Consider the following 10,402-nt stretch of genomic DNA (forward strand, 5'->3'; position numbering starts at 1 on the left):
CGGCCCATGTGCAAAAATAACACAACAAAATTTGCACGCATCTCTGCGTAACGAGATCTGATGGCTATTGTGTTTGCTGAGCACTAACCTAAATCTCAATAGCTGAAAGTTAGCACATGTTAATCTAATTGTCTAAGCAGATTGTCATTATTGAGATCATATGAACATTTTAGGAGAGCCATCTGACTAATTTGAGAAATCATAACTCACTCAGCTAATTGTACACACAAAGACACACGCGCACACACATAGACTTGTTTACCAACTATGCTGAATGGGATCGAAATGAGAGCTTAGAGGAGGAAGCTGTAGGGAGATTAGATATACGACGTGCTATTTGCTCATTTAAGAAGAATTACTATACTTACACCTGCCATTAGTCCTCTTGAGTACAATCCATTAAATTTCATTTTATTGCCGCTTTCAGTAGTTCCGCTTAGTTTATATCTATGTTCTCGTGGGGCCATGTCGCTCATGTCTTTAGTCTATTTAATCTTACATGTGCTAGCTGCTGTAAAAGATAAGCTAGGGTTCCACTGTTATCCATTAGGAAGTCTGTACAAGGAAGAAAGATAAATAGTAGCGTATGGAGTAGCTGCCTCTTCCCTACTCATTGTGCCTCTTCCCGGGTCACTGGTTATAGTAGTACTAGATTTTGATGTGCGCCTTGGCGCACGGCCCCGTATGAATTGTCTATACAAAGATATCTTCTCGATTTTCTTATTTCGTTACTTGCACATCTATCTGTGATCGTAATGTTTAACTGTATTTATGCACAGCGTTTTAGTAAGTTTGAAATAATTTTTCTTGTGTCGTTCCTATGTAGGTTCGATGGGAGGAATTAAAGCAAAAAAAACATTTAGGCCGACGTTTTTTTTAAAGCAGACGCAGAAAACAGAGGGTTCGTTCACGTGACGTGGCGAGGGAGCGGAGGGGTCGGCGCATTTAGATGTGCACCTTGGCGCACGATCCCGTGGATCTCGTGCAAATATGTATTTTTTATAACAATGATAAAATTAACTGCTAATATAATAATACATTTTTTAGGTTTTATAAAAATATTTTTAGTAGAATTAAATTACAAACATAGCAGCCCATCTTTCGCATTGATAAATATTTTGTAAAACGCTTTATAATACTCTTAGAGAACAACAGAGGCAGTGGCGTTAACCTGATTACCGGGACCAGCACAAAATAGCACATATTAGTCCAACCAACCAGATAACACTTGGTGTTGCAAAAGAGATCAAACAACAAAATCGAATAGGCTATAAACAACCATACAGGTACTACAGAATGCACAACAATTTTAGAGATACAACCTTGGTTCTATCAGGTATTCGTTTTTATCTTCTAGCTCTTTAAGTTGAGCGTTATGGAAACACACCCTCTAGACCCAATCCTTTTCCGTCTAAATCACCTGCTGCAACGAAGCATAAAGCCAAATGTTAACGAAGTTAAATATGTACCCACAAATCTGTATAGCCAAAAAATCAAGGAACTATGGAACTATCTCAAAACGGAAAGAAAGTCTCGACATCCTCTTTTCTTATTGGTTCAAAAGAAGATATCAAAAATTGAAGCATTCGTAAATTTTATATTGGAAATAACAAACCCAAAGTACTTACCGAAAGGAATCGAATATCCTGCTACTCTAGAAATAGAGAACAACGGATGGAATTCAAGATGCGTTCATCTCCTTTCTTGAGAAAATCTACATTTTCTTGTATAAAACAGAAGGTGTTATGTAGCTAAGAATCCAGTGAAATAGGTGCTTCATTACATCATTGGTACAAACCATACAAAAAAACTCAAATGCCAACTTGCGGCATTCTAAAATGTGCTATCTGAAACTAAATGGAAGTCTTTCTTTCCCTGAACAAAGAAATCCAAATGGCAGCTACATGTGTCTTTTATACTTTCTGAAGTTATGGAGTAAAGGAAGATAATAAGCAAAACATGACAAATTGAAGTTCCCGAAGAAGTGTTTCAAGCACAACTTTAGAACTTGAAGAAATAGTTGGTCGCCTAGTTGCCCGGCCGAATGCTTTGAACTAAAGTGCAAAGGCCAGGAGAATTAAGCCTCTAGTGTTGCATCACTGAATCACAATACATGACTACCCTTTACCCCTGTTTTTTTTCTTATAGAAGCAAAACATCGTTATGTGAAATAGAAAACATTATCTAACCTAGTAAAGTGGAAAATACATATTTATCTTTTTTCTTCATGATCAAAAAGTAGGCCCAGCATTTCCTGAGACGAAGAAGGCATCACCACCTAATCCCCTATTAGAATTACCGGTTGTAGATAAAATAATATTCATGAGTTACTACTGCAAAGGAAAAGAAGATGTCTAATAATTTATACTTAACTGATCATATGCCCATTCGAGGCTACAGGGGAAATTAAAAGTATCACGTTATAATTTACACTTAATTGGTCATATGCTCATTCAATACTATATAGAAAACTTAGCGCTCAACAAATCATGTAGTACTCACCTTCTATTGTGTGGCAGACAAATTTTCCCGATGCTTCATTTGTCATCCACAATTAGATGGTTGTCCCAGTATGCAACACCATAGAACCCCAACATTATCAGCTATCCTCTCTCGCTAATGACAGAAGCTACAAATCCTGAGTCAACAATGGCATCAACCACTTTCGTGCAAAAATAAAAAATCTGCAGTCAAGTGATTTTTATCCTTCAAAATATATAGTAAATATGACATATATTGCGTGTAACTGGAACAAAGAAAAGACTCACAAATTTACTTTCTCGCATATGAATTCTGCGGGAAAGATTTCGGGTAGAGGAAATAAATAAATGGCGGTGGACTCACACCAGCAATTATTGCTTGATTAAAAATTCCAGTGTGGTATATTTAGTATTCCAAAATGATATCACTCAGTTGTTCTACAATATAAGCCGTTTTAGTATCAAAGTTAGGAAACCCAACAATAATAATAATAATAATGACTGCATATAATGAGGAAACTGTCTTGATAAACAGGAAATCAAAGAAATCATTTTTTTCTTCCAGCATACTAAAACTCGAGTGTAATAATAACAATCTTAACAGAATACCGTCGAAATGTAAATTTACCTGGAATGATGAATAATAAAACATGGACGAACAGGTATGTTGTAAAGCTCATCTTTTTATTAAAATAATCACATGAGAAGGCAAATAGCAAGCAAGGCAGAGTGGACGAATATTTGGGTTCATCTCTTGGATTTCTCGCCATCACTGCTGCTCCTTCTTGCGGACTACTACAAGGCAGAAAATGAGTATACAGAGCAAGCTAGCACCTATTTGTGAAGAGAAGGGCAAACAGAGTATATAATACCAAACATATTTGTGAAGAGAAGGGCAAAATGAGTATATAATACAAACAGAGTATATCCCATGAGCTTGTTACTGAAGCCAAAATTGAACATCAAAAATAACATAGTACATATTTGTGAAGAGAAGGGCAAAATGTAATACCAAACATACTTTCTGCCTAGTCGATGAAATTGGTGCCTTCCAAAGGATTGCCACAACAATATTGCTCCCTGCAACAAGATTACATCAACCATGCGATGTATTGTTGTCACACTCTTAAAAAACCAAAATAGCAGTGGGTGCATATTTCTGCAGAGAGGATTTAAGAAAATCAAAAAATTACTACGCGGTGAAGCAAAGATGTGAAATCTAATTAGAAATGAGCGCAGTTCTTGAGAGACTCACTTTGGAAGTCTTATTGCCGTGACCACTGTAAATTCCAGGGAAATAGAGGGGATGCCCCAGATTGGTATGAATAGTTCTGGGATCATGAATGATATTAGAAGTTCAATCAAATCTATTTTAACTTGAACAGCAAAGGAGTACGCAGAGAAGCAAAAAATGGCAGAAGTAAAGAGAAAAGTAGAAGGGCTAATATTGTTATAACATATCTCGCATAAAGTAGGTGAAACAAAGGGGAAAAGCTAATGAAGAAAGAAAACTCACTTGCCACCTAGATGCAGGCACATATGCTGAAAGTTTTCATTCCTGATTGGAGGACATCTGTTAGGAGCACGGGACAAAAATAAAACAATTGAAGTTTACAAAAATTGCCTTCTAGTGAGATCATACTGGTTACTAATAAAATTCGCAACGAAAATGAAATAAAACCTATATGACAATGCCTCTGAACCATACTGACTACTAAGAAATTTTCACAAGCTTACCAAATTTTTCCAAAACTCTTAATATATTATAACAACACCTGGCTGCAGCCTGAAAGTGCTCAGCATCAGCAAACATACATGCTTCCAGTGAAATCTGTGAGTAGGGAACATAAATAGAAAAAAGGTAATTAGTACATATCATGTGAATGCTACAAAATAGGGTTAAATACAAAATAAACATTGTTAGGTATATGAGGCCATCAAGGTAAAGACCGACGAAAAATTCTCTACCAGCATCTGTGCAATTAGTACACCAAGAAATTGAGAAAAAAAGTCAAGGAAAATAAATCAGATTGGAAGCCTGACCATTATTGTAGTTTGAGTGTCACAACAAAACAGGAAAATGGAGAATGAAACCAGAACTTATTCCAGATCATGGCCCAAGAAACAACATCAAAATCATACATAATTTCTTAAGACAAAGAACATATTTCATTCTACAGTCTAATCCACCAGCTGATAAAAATAATAGTATGTTCAAGCCGATCACCAGAATGTGAAATAACTGAAGTTGACAATAGTAAATTAGGATAATGATACAAACAAATCAATAGCTCGAGAGTTCAGATACATGAGATAGATCAAATAGTAGTATTCGAAACATCGTGCCATCATAAAGAAAATCTAAGGTCTTCCCACAAAATAATCGGACAAAACAAAAAGAGCACAGAAAGATAATACTGATAATTTAATCAAATAACAAAGAATCTAAAAGTCCACAGATCGGACATTCAGCCATTGGATTCGTCGGCATAATCAAGTTCCTTTGAACTTTTCATTTGTTAGCCTGCTTCATCCCTGCAACAACAGATGCATGAAAATCTTTCATTAACCATCCAAGTACTGAAAACACTAAATGGTGAACAATTACAAAACCAGTAACCATATAAGATACTATGCGTGGTTAGCCATCTCCATGCTGAGAAAGAGCCTTAGTAAATGTAGGAAAAGAAGGAATAAAGGTATTTTTTACAGGCTGGGTTCTTCTATTGTCTAAATGTGTGGATTTTCTGTGCAGCTTGTTCAACCGGAACAGAACTAAACCCAGCTAGAAGGAGAGGAGACGAGCCCTCTCTCCCTATAGTACTTTGTATCCTCCACGCAGCATGACCAAGCATTGGTACAATGTATTATGGAGGTTTCGTTTTCATCTGACCAAGCACACACACGCATGGTTCATTGGATCTACCGATGCAACCGTACGCGGCCGACCTCAAAGAACCGTACAGAGGAGGATGGAACAGAGGGCACTCACCGCAGTAGAGGCGAGGAGGGACCAAACAGAAGCAGCCGCCTCGACCACAGGCGGCACTCCCAGCTAGACGACGACCTGCAAAGGAAGAAAAAAAGGTGAAAGAAAACCACATCAGGCCTAAGATGCGAAGGTAAAAACGTAGGGAAGAACAAAAAGAAGTACCCAGGGCAAAGAAGAAAATTCAGAAAACAGAAGGAGCAAATCTAGGAAATCAACACACTATCAACCATACATGAAAACAAATCTACGAATATTTACTGGTAGCTAACACAAATCATTGGCCTTACAGTTATAAGGAAATGAATGGTGACCGTTTATTGGTAGCTAACACAGATCATTGGCAGGTCAAATCACCATGTTAAACTTTCCAGAAACATAGCTCTTATGCACAAACGGTTAGAAATTATTAATTAGTAAGCTAACTTCGCACATGAACTTTACCAGAAAGAGTTAGAAACTTTCCAGAATCTTCTTCACTAAATCAGCGACACACGTCCGCTGATCCTTATGGTTGCACTACCGCCGCCCCGCAACCATCAGTCCTCACCACATCGATATGCATCCTCCCTGATCTGCCATTCTCTTCAGCACTGCAATAAAACCAGTGTGCAAAGATTTGAAATAATCACAGCTCGTACACCAAAACCCCTGAAATCTTCTACTAAACACAGTGTGCAAACCAATTCTATAAAATAAGAAATATATATGAGATGACTTCTTTGTTACCAAAAATAATGGCAGACGATTTATGAGCATACTGAAATTTATATGTACGCAGGTAGAAGTAAGAAGTCTAAAGCATTCGAAAATAAATATATGAACTAATAAAGAAGAAATCAATTATCAGTACCTTCTAAAAAATTGTTATTAGTAAAAGAAACCAGCCTACTGGAAAATATATTGTCTGATTTTTCTAAATAGCCCGTGATTCAGAAGCAAAACAGAAATTTGTCTATATCCATATGCCAGTAGAAGTGACATGCCTGAAGCACACCGCAACCTGAAGTGCTACTTTTTATACTATATAGTCACATAAGAAAGCTATAAGAACAAAACACCTCTACGTACTATATTGTCAATCCCAACATGTTTTATAGCTCAATTCCATTATTAGGTTGCTCTGCTGTATGCACGAAAGTGGGGGAAAACACGCTTTGAATCCTCCTGCGCCAAGCATTGTTAAGGCCACAACCTTCAGAACATCTAATTCAAGAGCAGATGCTTACCCTCAAACAGAATACGGTATGAATCAATGGCTTCTCTCCTAGGCATTATTTGCTTGCCTGTCTTCTGTGAATCTAAACAGATTTTAGAAAGTTGACTTCAAATCTTAAAAATTAGTCTAGAAATGAACCCTATGAATAAGATGGAAAGTAAAAATCAACAAAAGTTAGTCCAATAACCAATGGTAGATGTGTTAACGTGTACATACATCTGTACAAATCCAAAACCATAATGAAGAAAAATAAAACAGCCACAACTTGACGTGTACATATAGTAGCTGTCTTAAACCTCCATCTATTCAGTCAAAAAGTGAAGTAGACAAAAGAGGAGAATTTTTTGGAAACGCTATTCAATAAATACTCAAGCCACCTGAATACAGAAACAATGCCAACAATTACTATGGAATGTTTAGTGTTAAAACTTGAAATACTGGAAATACACTCAAATTACTCTGTATTCAGAAATCAAAACCATACATCAAATAAGAGATGTGGTAATAATTGCTCATTTCCTTCCTAGTCGATCTCCTCTTCCATCACCTGCAGTAATTCCTACAAGATGCGAAATGTTTTTCTTTAGCCATTTCATAGCAGGTTATGTACATAAGACCAAATTAAAGCATCAGATGCACTTGAAGTTGCACTACCAATATCAAATACCTTTTAGCTCAAATATTTTACACTGAGGATCTTTTCAAAGAAAAATAAACATAGTGCTAATAGTTATATACCAGAGTAAGGTTTAATGTGGTCGCTGATGTTGCTCTAGGTCTCTCCTTTCAAGCCATCCAACCATTGAAAATGAGGAAACCATCCACATAGCATCTCTTGAGGTATATACACCAGCACTTGAACATGCATGTTGTATATGCAACCAACGGACAGAGCAACACCTACAGCAAGAACACAGCAAGGTCACTGAATAAACTGTCAAGAAAATACAAAAGTGAGAAGTCAAGAAAACATGACGAATTGGACATCCGTAACTGAGAAGCGCAATCTATCAGAAGCTCACCACATTCAACATCATATCTTGCGGCACCCAACCCATATTTTCTCGCCGACCCCGGGCAAACGCGTTGCCAGCTGAAGTATTCTGCCCATCACACCTCTCAAAGAACCTAGCAAAAATAATTCTAGCTGTATTACACTGCTCAAAATTCTTATTGCTGCCCTTGCTGGCCAAGCTATTGATCGGCCCCAAAAGGCACAAGAAAATTGCAGGAGCTGAAAATATCCCCTACTTACCTTACCAGATCTAGACCACACAAAAAAAAATCACTTTTTCTACATAAATCAATTACAAAGAAAACTGATGCATATGCCACAGAAACACGTACAACCTATTACTAACTATTTCTCCATCTTTCTTGGTAAAAAGAGACAATCAACTTTTTGCAGCAACCTACAGAATCCAGTATTTCTAGATCCATGGATGTGCAAACACCATGGAGTAAAATTGCTCACGCAGAAGTAAGGAACCATGCCAAGCGAGCTAGGGTAGGGGTAGGAAGAAACCAGAAGGCAGAGCTTAAATGGAAATTCCACCAGGGGTGAGAGGGACGAGGTGGCATCTTGCTTGGCAGAGGACGAGGGTGGAGAGTCGCTGGCGCCCTGAACCTTGGCCGCCGGGAGCTACCTCCCACGGAACCACGGACGAGCAGAAAAGAGCAATCTCAAGAAGGAAAGAAAACCAAATCTTGGGGAAAAGAAATCGCAAGAAGAGGCCGAATCATGTGGCAGGAAATCAACTGAGGGCCAACCGATTCGCCCGCACGGAGATCAGGCAAACCGCTCGCTGAGGGGAAGGGGAAAAGGGACGGAGGTCTCGCTGTAGGAGGGGAAGGAGAAAAGGGAAGAAGGTCACCTCAAACAAGCTCACGGCAGAGCGCCGCCATGGAGCAACGCCTGCGGGCGCCGACGTCGCCTTCGCCCAATCGCGCGCTCGCGCTCGCCGTCATCGCCAGGCGCGGCGCTCGCCGCCGCTGTTGCCAGGCGCGCCTTCGCCGCCGCCATCTTTAGCCGCGCGCTCGGCCCCGTTGCTCAGACGCGTGCTCGGTGCCGCCGCCGCTGCCGTGCCAGAGAACGAGAGAGGATTGGGGAGAAGATGGGTGTGAGGGATCGTGGTTGCTAGGGTTTGGAAAGGAGAGTGAGGGGATTGGGGGAGAACGGGCAGGGATAGGGATTGGGTGAGGACTCGCTCGCGAGTGGGGATTGGGGAGGCAGACGACCAAATCCTACCCGCAGTGACTGACATGCGGGCCCGAATGAAGGTGGGACCCACTTGCAGCCGGTGGCGGGTAAAAAACCACCATTGCATGGGGTTAGCTAGTGAGAGGAGGACCAAAGTAAACGGCTGAGATTTCCCAGATGGATTGATCCGACGGCTGAGAAGCTGAAATCGCTGTGAAGCCCCCATGGGGGGGCAGCTATTATACCTTCAGATATCCCACCTAGCCACGTAGAGCAAGCGGTGTGCAAGCTAGCAGTTGTATCAGCGAGTTAGCACGTCATGCTTGTATGACCACGAAACATTTCGAAACCTGGACCGATGCTTGGGTCGAGAGTTCTGGAAATGAGCGGCACCGGGAAGCTTGTGAGCCTAACTACTGAACCAGGATGCACGCGGCCTGGTACCATAGCTGTTCTCACGACCGTGAATGGGTCTGCGCAAGTCGCACGACAGAACAAGGCCCCTAGATTCTAGGGCGAGTGCTTCAGATATAGCTCTACCAGCCCCCATGTCATTGTAGTCGGTGTTTTCTCTGCGGCCTGCATCCGTTGCCAAAGGCCATCAGTACGTGACGCGAGGCAATCTCCCGACCTGATAGGACAGTCTCCGCTTGTATGACGATTCGATTCAGTCAGCGGCTCGGTCCGGTTAGCTAGGCCCACGAGGTCTGCTGGTGGGGATCAAGATCCTCTGACGTTTGAGCCAAGTACTGTAGGGGAAAGTTGATGATTCTAGTCCATTCGTTCGCAAAAAAATATCAAAAATACAAAAGTAAAGAGAAAATGAATTAGTTAATTCAATAAGAGAGAAAAGGGGGCCAGGACTTTATTTCGTTGCCCAAGAGAATCCCATTCAATCGTTTACTCATGGAATAAGTCCGTTGGAAAATTCAATCAATATTTTTTTCCTATACTATACATTTTGTCTTTTGTGGAAGATCTGTGCCTACTCTACTTTCCTATCTAGGACTTCGATATACAAAATATATACTACTGTGAAGCATAGATTGCTGTCAACGGAGAATTTTCTTAGTATTTAGTTAGCTATTTGCACTCAACCGGCAGCTCCTAGAAACACAGCGAGCATATCCGGCCCAAAGCCCACTTTAACAAATAGAAGAGAAAAAGCACTGCTTCGCTTGAGAGAAAAAAAAACTCCCGTCCAGAATTCCTCTTCCTTGCTATCGCGGTTCGCTCACTCGCACTGCGTAGCTCCACACTAGCCATCAGCTGCACTAGGTCGGAGAGGCCGCTCTCAACCAGCGCCCGTGCCGGCCTGGTCGACGCGCTCGACCTCTCGTTGGTGCTATCTTCCTTGGCGAACTCCGGTAGAGGCCTCCAAGCGGAGGAGGGGCTTGCCGGCCTGGTCGCCGCGCTCCATCTTTGTGTTGCGGCTTCCCTGAAGCACACCGGCCGCGTCCTCCAAGTGGAGGAGCAGGAGCGCCTCCGCCCTCCTGGGATGCTCGACGCACTCC

General features: G+C 40.9%; 1 long non-coding RNA gene across 24 annotated transcripts; it reads right to left on the reverse strand.

Annotated features, from left to right (window-relative positions):
* Nucleotides 1-1,154: 1,154 nt before the first annotated feature.
* LOC127292591 (uncharacterized) lies at nucleotides 1,155-8,897 on the reverse strand. Of its 24 annotated transcripts, none has more exons than XR_007845232.2 (13): nucleotides 8,563-8,894; nucleotides 7,711-7,816; nucleotides 7,427-7,588; nucleotides 7,173-7,247; nucleotides 6,699-7,065; nucleotides 5,914-6,062; nucleotides 5,473-5,547; nucleotides 4,218-5,015; nucleotides 3,997-4,053; nucleotides 3,736-3,811; nucleotides 2,503-3,639; nucleotides 1,629-1,714; nucleotides 1,155-1,423 (listed from the first exon to the last, which is right to left on the reverse strand). It is a non-coding gene; the product is annotated as an uncharacterized lncRNA (long non-coding RNA). The 24 variants fall into 24 exon arrangements; XR_007845242.2 differs by having other exon boundaries at nucleotides 6,699-6,762; nucleotides 6,905-7,247; XR_007845239.2 differs by having other exon boundaries at nucleotides 6,699-6,770; nucleotides 6,905-7,247.
* Between the last annotated feature and the right edge of the window lie 1,505 nt (nucleotides 8,898-10,402).

This window comes from Lolium perenne, chromosome 4, assembly GCF_019359855.2.
Source record: "Lolium perenne isolate Kyuss_39 chromosome 4, Kyuss_2.0, whole genome shotgun sequence".
Taxonomy (NCBI): Eukaryota; Viridiplantae; Streptophyta; class Magnoliopsida; order Poales; family Poaceae; genus Lolium; species Lolium perenne.